Here is an 18,613-nt window from a genome sequence, read left to right as displayed (position 1 = left end):
ATCAAGGAATCTTGTTTTTGAAGAAGGAAGGGCAGGTGAGCAAAGGGATCACCTGCTCTTTGGTGGTTCCTTGCTGTAAGCTTCTCTGCTAGGTTTTAGCTGCTGCCAAGGTTCATCTAGCTGGAGCCTGGACTTGTCAGGAAGAGTTGCGGTGCCTTGCCGACCTCCCGACACTAGCAAGACTTCTGTGTGCTGCTTGCTTTTCTTTTACTTTATTTTATTAGATAAAGGAGGATATCAAAATTAGTCGCAGAGGTTATGACCACTAAAATCAACAGTTGAACCTTAGCTCTATTTCAGAACATAAGAGTGGCTAAGTTGAAACCGGTTTCCCGATGGTTAAAACAACCCCGAACATCTTGCCACCGAGAAAAGTCCACAGTCAGGTTCGTGTTTCATAGAAACACCCTCCACACACACATTAAACGCACGGGCCTCATTCCCACAAGGTCCACAAGCAAAGAGTGTTTTCAGAAAGGAAACACAACAGACTGCAAAAGAAAAAAAACACACACTTGATTCTGGAAAAAAAAATCAATATCCAAATTAGATTTATTGTCTGCTTATGCGATTAAAAATGACAAAGTGTTGGCTTTTATTTTCATAAAAAGACAGAAGGCTGAACAAAATAATTTACTATTGAGTTCTTGAGTTTCATTTGCCTGGCAAAACCCTGAGGGGGCTGATAAGGCAGTTGGGAAGTGTAGTGCCCCAGTCAGGAGTCCTCCGAGGAGAGGCAAGAGCACTTTTTAACCCCGCCCCCAGGTGATTGCTGCAGTTCCTAGAAGACATTTCTCAATCTCAGATCCAAATCAATTGTGTCCCACTGAAAAACTCTCAGTTCTGTCTTGCTCCAAAGAAATGCTGCTGGGTGACCCCAACATGACCTCAAACCCAGGTCTCTAGTTTTGTTTCCCAAGGTAACTTCTGCATTCAGGATGACCTACTTTGCCTTTTTAGGACTCCACAGCTCCAGAACTCAGCCAGCCACAGGTAGAGGAACAACTGTTTGAAGTCTGCCTCTTCCCCCTAGGTCTCTGTGTGTGATTGTTTGTTTGTTTGTCTTGGCTTTCAGAGCTGCTGGAACTGGCAAAGTGTATGTTTGTTTGCTTGCTTGCTTTCCACACCAGCCTAGGCTAGTAGAGATAAGTGTAGTGGCTGGGGGTACCCGTGAAGAATATACTGCATTGAACATCTCATAATTACATCAACAGCCGGGTTCTGTTCGTTTTTAAGTGTTTTAAAAGAAAAACAAAAGAGCCCACAGTGTGTATTTCCCTCTACACTCCCCAAATTCTCCAGCTGAGTGTCGGAATCCTCGGGAGTCCCTTCGCTTTCAGCCCCTTGCTCTGCGTGCTGTCTGTGGTGCCCACTCCTACATTTTCACTGCCTTGTTCGGGAACAACAGGGCCTCCTGACAGTGGCTTCACACACTTTTCACAATATCCCGGGGCCAGGTCCCTTAGCACCCTTAAATGCACCTTCAGGTTTTGCATCAGAGCTCTTTGGAGGTATGGCACGAGCTGGGGCTTTTAGAAAACCTTTAATGGCTTCTTTACATTGTTGCTGTTCTCGAAATCAGCCTGGACGGCTTAGCTCCTGATACTTGTAGAAATGAATGCCTCTTCCTCGGTCCCTCTAGGTGTCAGGGCTCAAGGAGAAGGGTATGGATCGGATTCCTTGTTCCTTGGAAATAGGACAGGCTCTGTGGAGGGATCCAATTGTGACTTTCCCCTACGTGGAGGCAGTGAGGAGGTCCCTCACTAGGCTATGTAGGAGATGGGCAGGCAACCTTTGGCAGGTCAAGTCTTCAGGTCTCCTGATTCAGAGTGGCATCAGTTCCTGGAGATCTGGTAGGCATATCCCAAATCCAGCTTCCCGAAGCACTCATCTGGCCTTCCCCACTGCCCTCAAGGCCCTCTTCTCAGGCCTCATTTTGGGACCAGCCTCTCTCTAGCAACCTGGGGGGGGGGCGGTGAGTTTCAGGGTCAAAGGTCAGGCAGAGGTTCCTTCTTTACCCGAGTTGGGCATTGTAGCCATGGCTCCTGTCATGGAGGAGGGTGCCCACGGCCAACCAGACTCATCGCAGATCGTTCAGTCCACGCTAGCCTCTCTGTAATGTTGTAGGATCTTGAAAGAGTGGGAGGAGGATGAAATTTAAAAAAATAATATTCTTAGGTAAAAATCAAGAACCTTTTGTTGAGGGGGCATGGTTTAATGCTTCTTTAAGTATTTCTGTTGTGGGCTAGCTTCGCACAAAAGCCAGAGGAAAAATCTTCCATTGTCTTATTTTCTTCCCGGGCTGGCTAGAGCTGGAAAGAACTTACCAACGAATTCCCAGCCTTGCAAGTAGCCCTGTCTGTTCCAAAGGGACTGACCTTTTGCCGGAATGGGGGCAAAGCCAGCAGAGTAAAAAGCAGGTTTCTATGCATGCCCACGTGGATCCATGTCACCCACACACGTCCATCAATTCCTGCAGGTCAGAGCTGGATTTACGCGTTTCCAGCCTCAGCTCTGAACTCAGAGCCATCAGGAGTTAGAATTCTCCCTCCCGACGAAAGCCATGGTCAATAGAATTCTGGGTATCAAATGAGCAATAATTTGCTGTGGCTACATGCTGGATAATGAAAGATGTTAGTGGGATCAATAAAAAATGAAAACACTTTTACTTACATCTTGAGTTACAGTTTTAGGAGAGGGAGAGAAGCAACCAACCCAACGCTGGTTCCGAGTCTCCTGTCGGTCTCCCCAGAGCGCTAGGCTTCTCCACCACCCGACTGGCCCTTCCTGACCCCCGGGGCTTCTACTTCTCCTGTGCTGACAGGAGAGTAGACTATTTGCATTAAATTAACTCCTCAGGAACGAGTAATAACTGCCAGGCTTTTCTTCTCCCCCAAAGGCAGATATAAAATTAAAATAGTTTCCCACCAGAACTAAAGGTCCCCTAATTGGTTGTAGTTTACGGAAAATGTATGCAAGTGTCTCGCAGTGAATCCGTCCTTTAACATCCTCGGAGTGTACACTTGATCAAGATGGCTTTGGGCAGGCCTCTTGTTTTCAGTTAGATGCACAAGGGCAAGCCAATGTATTCAATTCCTTTGGCTTCGTTTGCGTTGGGAGTAAAACCTAGAGATTTCAGCTTTAAACCTGCTTCCCCCATAGATATTAATTGCTCATATCTTTTTCATAGTTTCGCTTGCTATGTCCAATTCACTTTTAATTTATGTTGAATTTATTTGCTCCAACCTGTCTGCTTTTCTCGACGTTCAATTTCAAACAGACGTTTACTTTTACTGTTTTGGATTCCTAAGAATCGGTTAGGAAAAGAACAGAGAAACAGTCTACGTTTTTTCAAAGCTATCAAAACAAACAAACAAACAAAAAACCAAGAAAAATATTCCGTGCATCCTGCATAAAGCAGGGATCATTAAGCTCCCTGCCCGCTCTCAGCACTGAAGCAATATAAGAAGAATATTTGAAAATGTGTTTGGCTATGTCTGCAGGTTTAAATAACCTATGTCCCCCCTTTCAGTACTTAAAACAAAATAACACAAATTTAGCCACTGCTGAAGTGAACGAGGTGATTTTTTGCCACAACATTCTGTGTCAAGGTCACTGGCTGGGTTATCTTTAGAAGGCTTGGGTTAGATTCCGAGGAAAAACCGAGTAACCTGGGCGGTGTAGAAACGTCAACTAGAAGTGAGGAAGAATAGACAGATTCTAGTTGGGGGCCTGCTCCAAGGAGTGTGTACCTTGCCCACTCCGTTTGTACAAAACGCACAGAGCAGGTGCACGGGGCCGCGGCGCGCTGCTCGGGAACAGAACCGCGCGCAAAGCTCAGCAGCGTGCTCGCGTACCCGCCACCCGCGTTTACACCCCGCTCCGAGGCCAGCTCTTGGTTCTCATTTGCTGCTTTAAACTCGTGGGGGAGGACCTGTTACCCACGGTGGCTGGCAGACAGTCTGGGAGGGGGGCGCCCCCTTTCCGTTTCCCGGGCGTGACGCTGGCTGTGCCCTCCGCCCTCGGCTCCCACCCTATTTGCGTGGCCACGAGCTCAGCAAAGGACCCGCGTGGCACACGCTCGAGCACCTGGCTGCGCTGACTCCCCGTTCTTAGTCCACTGCGGCGTGGACCTACGAGGCTGGCTTACCGCGGAGGGCGAGTCTGTGCGCATTAGCGGATTTCATGGCAGGTTGCTTCTGACACGGGACTAGGTTTCAGCTTTGACTCCTAGGAGAGAGGGAAACCAGAGTCAATTTGCATAATTTCAAATGAGAAGCGAAGAAACGAGGAGCCCCATTTTAAGCCCCCAATCCCACCCCTCACCTGTAAATCACCCCCCCCCCCGGTGCAGAACCGGAAAAAGTAACCAGTATTCGTCGCAGGTACCTTTCTTTGCGTTCATTTTAAAGACTGGGACGCAGCGGCCGTCACTTTCTCCAAAGCCGCTCTCAGTCCTGAGGATTCCTGCAAGGTCGCGGTGATTAGGATAGCGGGCAAGAAAGCCCACTGGCTCCCCATCGGAACCCAGGGTCTGAATCCCACTCAGAACCCCAAATCCCCTGCACTCCTTCGGCTTCAGCTTTGAGTCCGGGTAAACATCAATTCCCTCCCTCGTGCGCTGTCTCTCTGGCTCACACGCGTTTGTAGTCATAAACAAACAGCTAATTCAGGAACCGAAGAGCGAGGAAGAAACCGGGAGAAAAGAGGTGACCCAGAACCCCAGCGCTGGTCTCGGCTCGCCCAGCGTCGAGCCGCTCCTTTTGCTCAGGCCAGCAGCGCTTTTGGGGACGCAACTTGCATTTGAATAGCTGCCTGCGCTCGTTACGGACCCGAGAAAGCTCCAAAAGGGAATCACTATGCAAATTGTCCCAGTTACAATCGAAAGGTTCGATCTCCCGGAGCTGCCTGACGGAAGTTGATGTCAGCTATCTGTGCATTAGTCTTACGTTACCGCCTTCCCCGGCCTGCTCGCCACCCCCGCTCGCGCCTGTCGGGAGGATTTTTTTTTTTTTTGCTTATGTGTATATTTTCTCTAGTAATTAAAAAAAAAAAAAGCACTAAAAAGAAAAAGAGACTGAAGGTGGTTGCCTAGCTGGCTCAGGCCTGAGAGTCCCAAGGGCACCCCAGGGAGGTGTGGCGACTGGGCCCTTTTCTTTCCTTTCCTTTCCTTTCCCCACCTCCTTTTTTTTCCTCTGCAGGTGTTAATAGTGTGTCTGAAATCAAACGTTTAGAAACACACACACACACACTCGCACTTGCACACACACACACACACACACACACACATTTAAAGAGCTTTGAGGGACCAGGAGGTGGAGGGGTGGTGGTGGCTGGGCTGCACGTCTGCCTCCGCCAGTCTGCTTTATCCTACAATGCAGGCTGCAGATCAATACCCGCTCACTGTAATCCCAGTAATTGTAGGGCTCGCAGCTTTTATTTTAAAGAAATAGGACACTAGGTCGCAGGCGGGCGGTGGAGGCTCTGGGGTTGGATTGTGGTGCCTCCAGGAGTCTTTGGGGCTATCTATCTATCTATCTATCTATCTATCTATCTATCTATCTATCTATCTACCTACCTACCTACCTACCTACCTCTGTCAAACCAGGAAATTTCGAGAGCTCTCTACAATAGGGTGGAGCCCTACCCGGGCCTTGCCAGGCCGTGAACCCCACCCGGGACTTGCCAGTCCTTCGTGGTTTCTGCATGGGATTGGCAAATCTGGAGGTAGGTTCTCAGGATCAGTCTTTCTGCAGACTGTCCGGGCGGAGTCAGGCTGGCCTGAGCCTCTTGGCCCTGGAACTGAGCCTGGGGTGCACACGTGCCAGATCTTGTCTACAGAGGACCTAGAACGCCAGACTTTGGCCTAGAAATGGAGGGCCAGAGGCCCAACCAGTATTGGACTGCGTGGAGCTTGGCAGGCAGACAGGGGCGCTAGGACCCGGTTAAGCGGCCCCTGAGGCCGCGGCCTCTTCCTAGAGCAGGGGCTAGCCAACGACTACAGCCGCAGAGATCCACACTGAGCCCTCAGGCCCCGCCGGCCACCGGCTGCCTTGGCCGCCCACCCCCGGCAGGCAGGCAGAGCCCGAGCAAGGCCGCCCCGTCCTGAGCCCCTCCACTGGCCGGTGCAGCTTCTGGCGCCCCCGAAAATGACCATCTGTCATTCAATTAAGGTTTCAGGGCAGCTGATGGGGGAGCGAGGGTCAGCGACCCCAGGACAAAACGGCCTGCTGCCTCGGATAGGAGAAGTTCAAATGTTAAACGCAGAACATTGTGTCCTGTCCTGGTCCCGGCCCCCACCGGGCCGCAGGTCCGGCCTGTGGACTGCAGCGAGGTGAAGGGCAGCGGTCATTAGACTTAGATTTCAGCTCTGGGCTGGGGCCCCTTCTGTTGGGCTATTTCGACCAGAGAACCTTTAACCCTTTCCCGCCAGCCCTCCCCCTAGGGTAGGACAGATTGTGGGGAGAGAGAGACAGATGTAGTCCTATAAAGGGATCTGCTCACTAATCTGTAGGAAGTGCAAACGACATACCTAGGAGAGAGATTAATAATCACGAAAGCAGACTAACTCAAGGGTCTCCCCAAGTCTTACTATTTTACTTATTTATTAGAGTTTTCATTTTAGAGAAGGGATATATCCATGAAATGATCGTGATCCAGTCAGACCAGTGTGTGTGTGTGTGTATGTGTGTGTGTAAAAAATGCAAACTTCCTTTTGAATTGTGTTTACCCATACCTGGATGAGTGGAGATTAGCTCAGCTAGCCAGACAGCTCCTTCTGGTGAAGGGGTCTCCTGTGCAATTACTCTCCTTTATACTTGGAAACATGTCAGTTGACTTTCTTGTTCTAGACTTCCCCATAATTAAATAAGATAAAGAGGGGCTGAAGAACTAGCTCAGCACTTACAAACACTTGCTGCTCTTAGAGGATACCAAGTCAGGTGGCTCACAACTGCTAGAACCGCAGCTCCAGGGCATCTGATGTCCCCTGCTGGCTTCCTTGGACACCTACACTCACATGCACATATACAGACCGGCAAATAAAGAAAAATAAATAATTTCCGTTTGCTAAAGATGCGATAAAGAATTCTTGCTATTCTTCATAAGAATAATACCCATTAAGCATCCAGAAGCCATGGGCATTTAGACATTCACACTGGTTTCTCCACACAGGACTAGGGAGAAGCAGTCACTTACCTAACAGATTCAATGGAAGAGCCAATTACTCTTCTTAGTTACTAACCACGAAGCCTAAAAAACAGCTCTGTTATCAAGGTACCATTGCAAGGTGTAGAAATACCTAGGTCTTCCGCAGCCTGGATAACAGTAGAGGACACCGAGGACTCCAGCCTCTAGTGTCCCACTGTCCGCATGAAATCTAGCCTCAACTTTTTGGAAATAACTATCAAGTAATCAATTAGTCAATCAGGCATTCAGCATGGAAGTACCTTAGCAAATTTTTCACCAGGTAATGAATAATGCATGGCACTCCAGTCTATCGACTGTGGTAAATGATTTAAGGCGAGGTGCTGCAACAAGTACCTTTAAATAAAATCAAAATAAAAAGTTTCCCACAATCATAATCAAGTGTTCAGTCATCTTCCCATTGACCCACACAGCATCTTTCTTCAGGGACATTTGGAGTTATTTCTTTCCCCCCTTACAAACAGACCAGAACAAATTGATGAATTGAGCTTTCACTATGCTAATTTAGATATTATAAATATTTAATTAACATCTCTAATAGCCAGACATAGAGGGCCTCCGATCTACTTTTACAGTGTTAGTGATCTAAAGTAAATGCTTTGCCCATTAATAGCCTGATGCCACCTTAGCAGCCTCCTTGCTGAAAAGGCTCTGTTTAGCCCAAAAGGAGAGGGGTACTAAGCACTCTTTACCAGGCAGGGGCTTCTACCTTGTCTAGTTTTTATATGCAGCTGTGCTAAGAATAGGGAAGATTGTTCCATTTTTCTAGGCAAGCCAGTCATTTGAGGCTGCACTAGGATGTACATTTTAGTATATGTGTTTTAATTTTATTTATTTATTTATTCATATTTATATACATGAGTTTATTGTTTTTAACCTGTAGATACATATATCTGTACCATACATGAGCATGGTGCCCATGGAGGTCAAAAGAGGGTATTGTCCAATCCCATGGAATTGGATTTATGGATGCTTGTAAGCCATCGTGCAGGTGCTGGGAAAGGCCCCTTGTCATCTATAAGATCAGGAAGTGCTCTAAGCACCAAGCCATATCTCCAGGGCCTTGTATACATTTTAGTAAGGTACATCCTACCGTAGATTACAGATCATGTGTGATAAACTTCCCAGCATGGACTAGGCTAGTCTTTCTGGTGGGGATTGGTATTAAAAAGAAATCTGAAGCCCAAAGGATCCAAGTTGCGGTCCAATGGCACTCACTTGCAGGAGGTCTCTTGGGTAAGTAAGTCTCTTTCCTAAGTGCCTTAAATTTCCCCTTTAAAATAGAGATGGTTAGGTCTAGACAGCTTTGCTGCTGCTGATCTTCCAGAGGACTGGAATTCAGTTCCCAGCATCTATTCTGGCCAGCTCGCAATGACCAGGAACTCCAGCTCCAGGGAGTCCCACTCTCTTCTGCCTGCCAGCAGCACTTTACAGTTCCAAATGGCGACTGGCTCATAAGTCTCTTGTTTCTGGGATGTGCAGCAGGAGAAACTAGGAGGCTGAAACTGACAGGCAGCATAAAACCAGGTACTGGAATGTAGGCCTTCGAAAGCTGCCAGTCACTGAAATATCCCTATACAACAGCCTGTGTGGTTTAGGAAGTTTCCAGAAGTGGCATTGTATTTCCTAGGTAACAGGAATCAGGTCAAAACTGAGGGCTCAAGAATCCAGAAACTCCCTGGGAAGATCTGACTCAGGCAGGAAAACCTGGAGATGGCAAGATGCATGAAAAGAAAGAAACCTCAGGAGTGTTCAGAACACTGGGGAGTCACCCCACATAGAGCATCTGTCAAAGAATTTGATACAAAACAGAATTGACTTATTGGATGTTGGAAAATAGCAGTCCAGAATTATTCTTTTTGTTTGCACAAAATAAGCATGTGCAATTGTAATGTATGCATTTGTGCTGACACAGCAGATATTTGTTTAGATGGGGGAAATATCCCAGTAAAGTCACACACTTTCGATTTTTTGGTACAAACTGCATTTCTCGTTTTGTTTCTTTTAACAGGAGGTTTTCCGAGAGAAAGGCCAGTGGGGAAGCGATGGAAGACTGGCTGGTGCAGAGAGTAATCAGGAGCTCTGAGTTGAAGACAGAGTCTGGTTCTGGACAGCAGAAATGTCTTCTGTTCTCTTTGAAGGCGGAGTCGCCTTAGCCTAGGCTTGTACTGAATTTGCTATGTAGACAAGGATGATCTTGAACTCCTGATTCTCCTGTTCTACCTCCAGATCACTGGGATTATAGCCATGTGTCACTAGGCCCAGTTTTATGTCCTATGGGAGATCTAACACAGGGTCTCATGCATGATAGGGTAACCACTCTGCCAACTAAGTTACATACCTAGCCCCTATTCACACCTTTTAATATTTAAAACCTTTATCAGTTAATGGGATTTAAAAAAAATCTCCATGTTAAAAAGATTTATTTTATTTTGTTATCTGTGTTTGTCTGTGTGTATGTATGTGTACCACATGTGTGTAGTATGCACGGAGGCCGGAAGATGGTGTTGAATCTCCTAGAACTAGAGTCAGGTGGTTGTGAATGTCCATGCGGGTGATGGGAACTGAACCCAGATCCTCTGCAAGAGTAGCAAGTGCTCTTACCCATTAAGCCTTCTGTGGTGGTTTGAAAGAAAATGGCTATTGGGAGGTGTAGCTTTGTTGGAGTAGGTACAGCCTTGTTGGAGGAAGTGTGTCACTGTGAAGACAGGCTTTGAGGTCTTGCTTAAGCGTCCTTCAGTGTCACAGTCTCCTTCCCGCTGACCGCAAGATGTAGGACTCTCAGGTACTACTCCAGCACCATGTCTGCCTGCACTCTGCCATGCTCCCTGTCACGATGGTAATAAACTGTAAACAAGCCACCCCAAGTAAATGTTTTCTTTATATGTGCTTCCGTGGCCATAGTCTCTTCACAGCAATAGAAACCCTAACTAAGACACCATCTTTGCAATCCCTAGGTCCCCATTTTAAAGAAGTTGACCGTAGAGGAGTGATAGTCTAAGTTTGATTAAGCAGGCTAAGTTATAGTTATAGTTATATATTTATAGTTATAGTGAAAACTATAACTCTGGCTGACCTGGAACTCATCATTAACTGTTTTTGAATTCACAGAGATCTGCTGGCTCTTGTTCTCACTCTTTGATGAACTTGATTTACCTGTTTAGTATGGACAATGTGGTCCTGAGAGTGTGGACTGGCAATATCCCAGCGAAACACAAAGCACTCCCAAGAGCCTTGAAGAAGGTTGGGAATGTGCTAGAAACTCCTGAGTGTTATTTCCCAGTGAACCCACCCCCAGGGGCATGCCTGTGAGGGAGTTTTTAGACTCGGTTAGCTGAGGTGGGAAAGTCCATGCTAACTGTGAGTCCTGACGGAATACAGAGAAAGTGAGCTGAGTTCCAGCTCTCATCTCACCTGCTTCCAGATGACAGACGCAGTGTGAGCAGCTCTTGCCACCACCAAAGGTAGCCTTGAACCACGAGCTGGGATGACTTCTCCTTCCCGTAAGTTGCTTTGGTCAGCAGTGAGACCAGTGAGTAATACACAAGGCATATTGGTTGGTTCCCTTTCTCTAGTATATCATGTACAGGAATATATGATTTCTTACTACCTATCTGAACTATAATTTTGTCCTTTGACGACTTCACACATATATATGATGTACCAAGTTAATAATACAAAATTATAAAATATTACTACAATTGCTTTTCTTTCTTTTTCTTTTTTTTTTTTTTACCCCACTCCCAATCCTGCCAGTTCTCCTTCTTCCCTGTAAACCTCTTTCCTGTATGTATGAGGTGGTTTGTGTGTGTGTGTGCCCCACTGAGTTTTAACAGTGGCGTCAGTTTGAAACTATTTATTGGAGTCTGGTGTGCTCAGCAGCGGGCACACAATTGAATGCTATGCCTCCCTCTCTCCCAGAATCTGTTGGCTGCCAAGATGAAAATTGCGAAAATTTTATTCTATGTCACTTTCCCCCAATTGGTTTCTCATTAGGAATGGTTTTGGATTTTCTCATGTTTTTTAAAATGAGGTTGATTTACTATTGATCTTTGTGAGCTTCCAAATACCTCACTAGGTCCTCAGTGTCATCATGCCTGAACATTTGCATTGAGGGGCACATGTATACTCTTAAATAAGAGACTGCTTTTGTCCTTGCTGCCATAGTTGGAGTCGTGAGAGATACCTGCATCTGTAAGCTACACTGTCAACAAAGTTACTTCATGATCCTAAAAAGACACAAAAGTGTCAGTTTGGTTTTCTTTCTTTCTTTTTTACACAGGAATCCCAGTTTCCCCTTCCCACTGCCTCCACCTTTTCCTCACCCCAGTTCCATCTGCTCCTCAGAGAGGGTAAGGCTCCCACGAGGAGTCAAGAAATTTTGTCAGGAGGCCTCGGTCCTACCTCAACCTGGGGATGTGCTGACTCAGAGATTGTGTTGGGTGATGCTCTTCAGATCCAACCATAGCAAAATATCTGCTTCCCCAGGCTGACAAGCAACTCTCCGAGGCTGGCCTGCATCCAGGGCAGTTTAAGGCGGTGGAGACTTGATCTTTCACTGAAAGAATGAGACAAGGTCAGTAGAAAGGTCACCCTGAATGACCTTGGCCAAAAGGCACACCAGTAGGGTTTCCTCTTGCACTCGAGTCTGATTCACTTTCCTCATCTCTCCTGGAACATATGGCATCATTTTCTTTCTGTTGTGATTGGTGTAATTCATCTCAGATTTGATATAAGCAGTAAAATTCCTAAATATGTGGAAAAAATGCCCATGCACCTCTTCCTCTTGTTGCTATTTCTGTTCCAGAGTGCTTGGCCATCACGACTGATGTGTCCTGAGTGGCGCCAGTCACATTTCCCATCGATGGCATCTCCTGGTCTCCCTCGATTGAAAACAAAGTTGTGCTGCTCAAGAGAAAGGATTGAATTACATGAAAACAGCGACTTTATCCCTGGAAATAGCCGTGCCTTTCTCTTTGGGTTCTTGAAACTCAAAACTCCAGCCAGAATTATAGTCTAGAAATAGAATAAAAACAGAATGAACTATATAAAGCAATAGACAACTTGGTTAGAGGCAGGTATCTAGTTGTTTAAGTTAGAAACACAAATTTAACACATGTCACTATTTAAATTTATGTTACGAAATTGATCATTTTCAGGACAAGAGTAAAGTGCCAGGGACTTCTGTGGGCGGTGACACGCCTCTCCTGGAAACCTGGATTCTCAGGGGGACTGGATGAGGATGGGGTTTGGTAGGCAGAGCACTGAGCTTCTCCCTGCTCACACACATTTTGGGTATTAATTAGTCTTGATAGGGAACTCTTTTCTGGAAGCCATAGAAGCCATTGTGCAGTGGCATTTTGTTGAATTCAAGCAAGCACAGCAGTTAGTATTTTCAGCACCTGTATGTAACCTAAATCTCTATTATTATTATTTTTTGAAAATTTGTGATTTTTATTTAACTCTTTTTTTCTATTTTTTAAAAAAAATTTGTTGAGCTCTACATTTTTTTCTGCTCCCCTCCCTGCCTCTCCCCTCCCCTTCAGCCCTCTCCCAAGGTCCCCATGCTCCCAATTTACTCAGGAGATCTTGTCTATTTCTACTTCCCATGTAGATTAGATCTAAGTATGTCTCTCTTAGGGTTCTTATTGTTGTCTAGGTTCTCTGGGATTGTAATTTGTTGGCTGGTTTTCTTTGCTTTATGTTTAAAAACCACTCATGAGTGAGTACATGTGATAATTGTCTCTCTGGGTCTGGGTTACCTCACTCACAATGATATTTTCTAGCTCCATCCATTTGCCTGCAAAATTCAAGATGTAAAAATTTGTGATTGTTAGCCAATAAATAAATAAATACAATGAAGAAAAAAATACTCTTTTAAAAGTTGCATTTTGTGCTGGGGATGTTGGTAGAGTGCTTGCCTAGCATGCACAGAACCCGGGGACTCAGTGTCCAGCATGGTATGGTGGCCCATGATGTAATACCTGCACTTGGGAAGCAAAAGCAGGATGATCAAGAGTTCAAGGTCATCCTCAGCTACAAACTCATCTGGAGTTCAAGTTTAGCCTGAGCTACATGAGACTCTGTCTTTCTCCCTACTCACAACATTACCTTTAGCATTCAAGCAAAAATATCCCATCTAATTAATTTTGCTAAAGGAAGATACTATATTTAAATGGATTTGTTTATTGTTTTAAGGGAATTTTGTTGATGGGCTCTAATATGCCAATTTGATCATATTGTTACAGGAGAGAAAGGTTTATACTTGGAAAACAAGGGGAATATGCTTTTGTGAGGAGAGACTGCTGTTTATTGCTCACTAAGCACAGTTTAACAAGGATGCCATGGGTTGGTGGATGTCTTTCACTGTGTTTGTGGGGATACAGGCTCATTTTAGCTTAGGGCTGGTTGTTTGCATGATACATTCACAACAGAAATTCATAAACATGGGTATGAGGAGATGTCTCTGATAGTAAAAGTATTTGCTGCACAAGCACCCAAGGACCTGAGTTCAAATCCCAAGATCCTACATTAAAAATACCAGGCTTGGCTGCACATGACTGTAACCTCAACACTGTGGGGATACAGAGACAGGAAGATTGCTGGGACTTTCTGAAGACCCCAATTTAAGGGAATAAGGCAGACAGTGATAAACAGGACTGTAGGTGCACATCAGCCCTTACACCTGCATACCCATAAGCACACGTGCCACACACACACATGCATGCACATAATATCACACACAATACCACACCCACCACATACACACCTACACTCAACCAAATACACACACATATGCACATACACATACATGCTACATAATAACACACACACACAAAAACACACCATACCACACCTACACCCACCACATAGACACACTATAGACTACTAAAGTATATAGTATATGTATAGTATACATACCTATACATTACTCCAAACTCACATATACCATACCACATCCATACCCAGTAAACACACCCGCCCACAGAATTAAAAAAAAATCTTGCTGTGTTTTAAATATGAATTCCCTTATATTTTTGTTTCAAACTTAGGGAGAACTGACATCTTCGTTGAATCTTCAGTGTATGAACGTGGTGTTTCTGTTTTCCAAATCTGCGACCTCTTTCTCGTGTCAACACCAATTCTCAGCCCACAGACCCTGTACAAGTTTAAGCTTATGTATTCATACTTTATTTTCTTTGCAAATGGTTGCAAATGGCCTTCTGTTTTAAGTTCCAGTTACCATACACGTGTTGGCTATGACTTTATACACACGTGGTTGGCTTTTTGTGCTGATCCTCTATTGTGGATAGTTTGTATTGATTGTCAGCTTGGCAGAATCTAGAATTAGAAGAGCACCTGGGCATGGCTGTGGGAATTATCTTCTTCGGGTTATGTGAAGTGGAAAGACCGGCCCATTGTGGGTGGTAGCATTCCCTTGACAAGGATCCTGAATTGTGTAAGTGGAGAAAGGTCCTTGAGAAGCAGCATGCATTTGTTCCTCTTTTCTTCTTGGCTGCCTATTCCAGGTGACCGTGTAACTGTCTGCTTCAAGTTCCCACCTCAATTTCCCTGCCCCGATGGGCTGTATCCTAAACTGTGAATTAAAACAAATCTTCCCTTCTTAAGTTGCTCCTGCCAGTGTATTTTTATGTCAGTCACAGGAGAAGAAACGAAGTCATGTTTTAAGAGATTTCCACTCTACAAAATGAAAGGCTTGTGTCAAACAGACCTTGAGGGCCCCCCTCTGCACCTCTGAGTCTTTAGATATCCAGTATGGAATTTGGAGGCTTGCAGTTAGAAACAAGGTGGGGAATTTGAGCTTATTGGCCTTCCTTTGTTGTGGGAAAAACACTTGTTCATTTCCCAGCCACCCAGACTCCTGAAATAACCACCCAGAAACCATATTATTTAAAATACTGTTTGACCAATAGCTTAAGCATATTTTTGGCTAACTCATATCCTAAACTAATCCATCTCCATTAATCTGTGTATTGCCACATGGCTGTGGCTTACTGGGTAAAGTTCTGCCTGATGTCTGTCTTCAGTGGGGGCTACATGGCTTCTCTCTGACTATGGCTTCTCACTGACTTTGGCTTTTTTCTCCCAGCATTCAGTTTAGTTCCCCCTCCCCCCGCCTATCTTTATTCTTCCCTATCACAGGCTCAAGACAGTTTCTTTATTAACCAACGGCATTCATAGCATACAGAGGGGAATCCCATTTCATTCCCCAACATAGTATTTAATTTACTGGTGTAAAAATGTTGTAGATAGTTTTTTTTGTGCATTGTAGCACGGATTTTCCTGATCTAAACACTTTATATTCCTGTGTTTATTGTCTATTGTTCTTGTAGCATTTGGCGATTGAATAAAAAACCAGTAAAAGCTGTCTTTACATCTTAGCTGAGCCGTATTGTTTTAGTTTTGCTTTTTTTTTTTTCCTTCACCACTTGGACTGGAGTAAAAACAATTTATTAGAAACACCCATGTAGGGCTGGAGAGATGGCTCAGTGGTTAAGAGCATTGCCTGCTCTTCCAAAGGTCCTGAGTTCAATTCCCAGCAACCACATGGTGGCTCACAACCATCTGTAAAGAGGTCTGGCGCCCTCTTCTGGCCTTCAGGCACACACACAGACAGAATATTGTATACATAATAATAAATAAATATTTTAAAAAAAACACCCATGTACCTGTGACCTGGAACCAAATTGATCAGTTAATTCCCCTATTCCCCAAAGCACATTCTCATGATGAACATCTAAGATATCCCCTAGGATTTCTTTTCTGTAGACTGGAAATAAAATGCTAACAAGTAACCCTTGTCATCTTTATGGTGTGTTAGCATGCCTTCAGCATGGAGATTACCTGGTAGAGGTGACTGGGCTGTGCCAGGTGGGGAAGTTCTCATCCGTAGGAGTCATTGCCCACCACTCGGTCTGTTTGAATTAATTTCTGATGCGGTCCTTACAAACAAGCACTCCAGGGTCTCACTTAGAATTTGGCAAAAATAAACACAGTCAAGTGACCATCAGTTGTGATAACTCAAATCCTTGTAGTTTTCAGCAAGTGGAGGGATTCTGGGGAGCTTACAGGGCTCCCATCGATAGGGAAGAGACTGAATCGTCCGATGTTATCAATTTTCGTCATGTATATAATACTACAATGTAACACAAATTAAATGCTTGGGAAATACTCGTTGAATAAGAGAATGAGTGCTGGTCATCCTTATTTATATCTCAGAAATTTATCTTACACCTCATTTGTTAGCAAGAAGATCAAAGAATCTCATGAAATATCAGCTCCATCCTGCTTTCAGGAGGGATGGACTTGATCTTAAACTGACTCAGCTGAAACCATCCTGGCTGGCATGTAGAATGCAGAGAACATGCTGTTTTGACTCAAAGACTAGGCTACAGGAAATAGTATAATGGGTGATGAGTTGAATCTGTGCCGCTTTCATTAAAAATAATAGAAGCCACAGTAGCAATCCCAATTTTATTCTGCAATGCTCACTCTATATACCAGATTATAAAGTCTGTTTATCTATCTATCTATCTATCTATCTATCTATCTATCTATCTATCTATCTATCATCTATCGCTTTGTTATGTATCTATTTACTATATCTATCTTCATATCAATTATCTATTTATCTATCTAATATATCTATCATCGACCATTACTGTAGATAATTTTTATATCTATCTACATATTATCTACCTATATCTAGCTACATACTATCTGTCAACTGTCATCTTTCTCCCTCTGCTTTAGGGTGACTAACTTGAATCATTTTCTTGATATTGTCCTAGTTAGCACCAAAATTTCACTATCTCATGAATGGTTTCCTATAATCCCCAGGCCAAGGGAAAGTGATTTGTGAATTATGTATAAGAGCCTGTTTTTTTAATTCTAAGAAAACTTTTGCAAAGATAGCAGGTGTCACGACAACAAATACTTTGTCTACTTAGAGTTTACCTATCTATGCATACCTGTCTATGCTCATATGCATGTATGTGTGGAGGCCAGATGCCAACTTTCATACAGCAGGCTTTTCTGGACCACCAGCCCCCAAAATCACGACTCAGAGACTTCTTAGTTACTATGCTTGGCCTTAGTTTAAGTTTGTCCCACTAGCTCTTATAACTTATTTTAATCTTCATCCACATCTTGCCTCAGGGCTTTTTACCTTTCTTCCATTCCATAGGTCCTACTTCCCTGCTTCCTCTGTGTCTGTCTGACTGGTGGCTGCCTAACCGGCTAGCTCCAGGCATCTCCTTCTCTTTTTCCCTTGTTCTCTTTATCAAGTCTAGACTCTTCTTGCTACTTATGGTTATGCTGTGGAATATTACTTGAACTGTGTGAAAGGATGTCACATTTGTTTATGCTGCCTTTGTTAACAATGTAAAGGTGTGTTGCATTTGCTTCACCTTGCCTGCCTAATAAAAAGCTGAATGGCCAATAGCATTCAAGGCAGGAGAGGGATAGGTGGGACTGGTGGGCAGGGCGAGTAACTAGGAGGAGAGCTAGAGAAGGAGAGAAGAGAATGAGGGAGAAAGACAGGGACATGGCCAGGGCCAGAAGCCAGGTAGCCAGCTAGCCATGGAGACATCATGAAAGTCAGATATACAGAAAGAAAGGTAAACATCTCTGAGGCAAAATGTAGATGAAGAGAAACAGATTAAGTTATGAGAGCTAACAAGAAACAAGTATAAGATAAGGCCAAACATTCATAACTAATATTGTTTCCATACCATCATGATTCGGGAGCTGGTTGGTGGCCCTAAAACAAAATTCTGCTACAGGAGACCATGATTTTGAAAGAGAGAAAGGAGAAGTATATGCAGAGGTTTGGAGGTAGGAAAGGGAAGGGCTGTGTAATTATAACCTCAAAAATAAAAGAAGAAATAATTAAAAAAAATAAGGGCGGTCCTTTATTTTTTTCTTTGGCCATGGCTCTGTAGCTCATAGTTCTGTCTAGTTCCTCCTTATCTGTAAACAGGAATAAAACAAACAAGAAAATCTTTTTATTCTACATGCTTAGTAATTGCTGAAATATGGTAAGAGAGAAGTCTCATTTCCATCACTGTCAAGAGGAAGACACAATGCTGTTAGATACAGTTAGTTATTTCATGTTTTTGTTCATTGTGTATTTTCAGTCATGATGAAATACTGAAGATAAACTGAGAAGTGTGGGGAACGGGACAGCAAGCATCCGTGATGTGGGATTCCCCTCTGTTTGCTATGAATGTGTTTTATTACCATTGATAAACAAAGAAGCTGTTCTGGCCTATGGCGGGACAGAATATAGCTAGACAGAAAAACTAAACTGAATGCTGGGAGAAAGAAGGTGGAGTCAGGCAGACACTATATAACTGCCCAAGAAACAAGATGTGAGGTAACAAAC

The 18,613-nt window shown here is 44.3% G+C and overlaps 2 long non-coding RNA genes across 5 annotated transcripts; one reads left to right on the top strand and one right to left on the bottom strand.

Moving 5' to 3' along the window:
* Window positions 1-534: 534 nt before the first annotated feature.
* LOC126490302 (uncharacterized) lies at window positions 535-4,943 on the bottom strand. Of its 4 annotated transcripts, none has more exons than XR_007589165.1 (3): window positions 4,390-4,943; window positions 2,379-4,230; window positions 535-2,130 (listed from the first exon to the last, which is right to left on the bottom strand). It is a non-coding gene; the product is annotated as an uncharacterized lncRNA (long non-coding RNA). The 4 variants fall into 4 exon arrangements; XR_007589163.1 differs by having other exon boundaries at window positions 535-3,306; window positions 4,151-4,230; XR_007589164.1 differs by having other exon boundaries at window positions 535-2,617; window positions 4,151-4,230.
* Window positions 4,944-5,642: 699 nt separating this feature from the next.
* LOC126490325 (uncharacterized) lies at window positions 5,643-13,038 on the top strand. The gene is made up of 3 exons (XR_007589172.1): window positions 5,643-5,727; window positions 9,218-11,782; window positions 12,014-13,038. It is a non-coding gene; the product is annotated as an uncharacterized lncRNA (long non-coding RNA).
* Window positions 13,039-18,613: the final 5,575 nt, after the last annotated feature.

Source organism: Alexandromys fortis, unplaced genomic scaffold (genome assembly GCF_014885135.2).
Source record: "Alexandromys fortis isolate MF-2015 unplaced genomic scaffold, M_Fortis_MF-2015_v1.1 scaffold_22, whole genome shotgun sequence".
Lineage (NCBI taxonomy): Eukaryota > Metazoa > Chordata > Mammalia > Rodentia > Cricetidae > Alexandromys > Alexandromys fortis.
The sequence above is the reverse complement of the archived record's forward strand: the minus strand, read 5'-3'. Positions and strand labels throughout refer to the sequence as shown.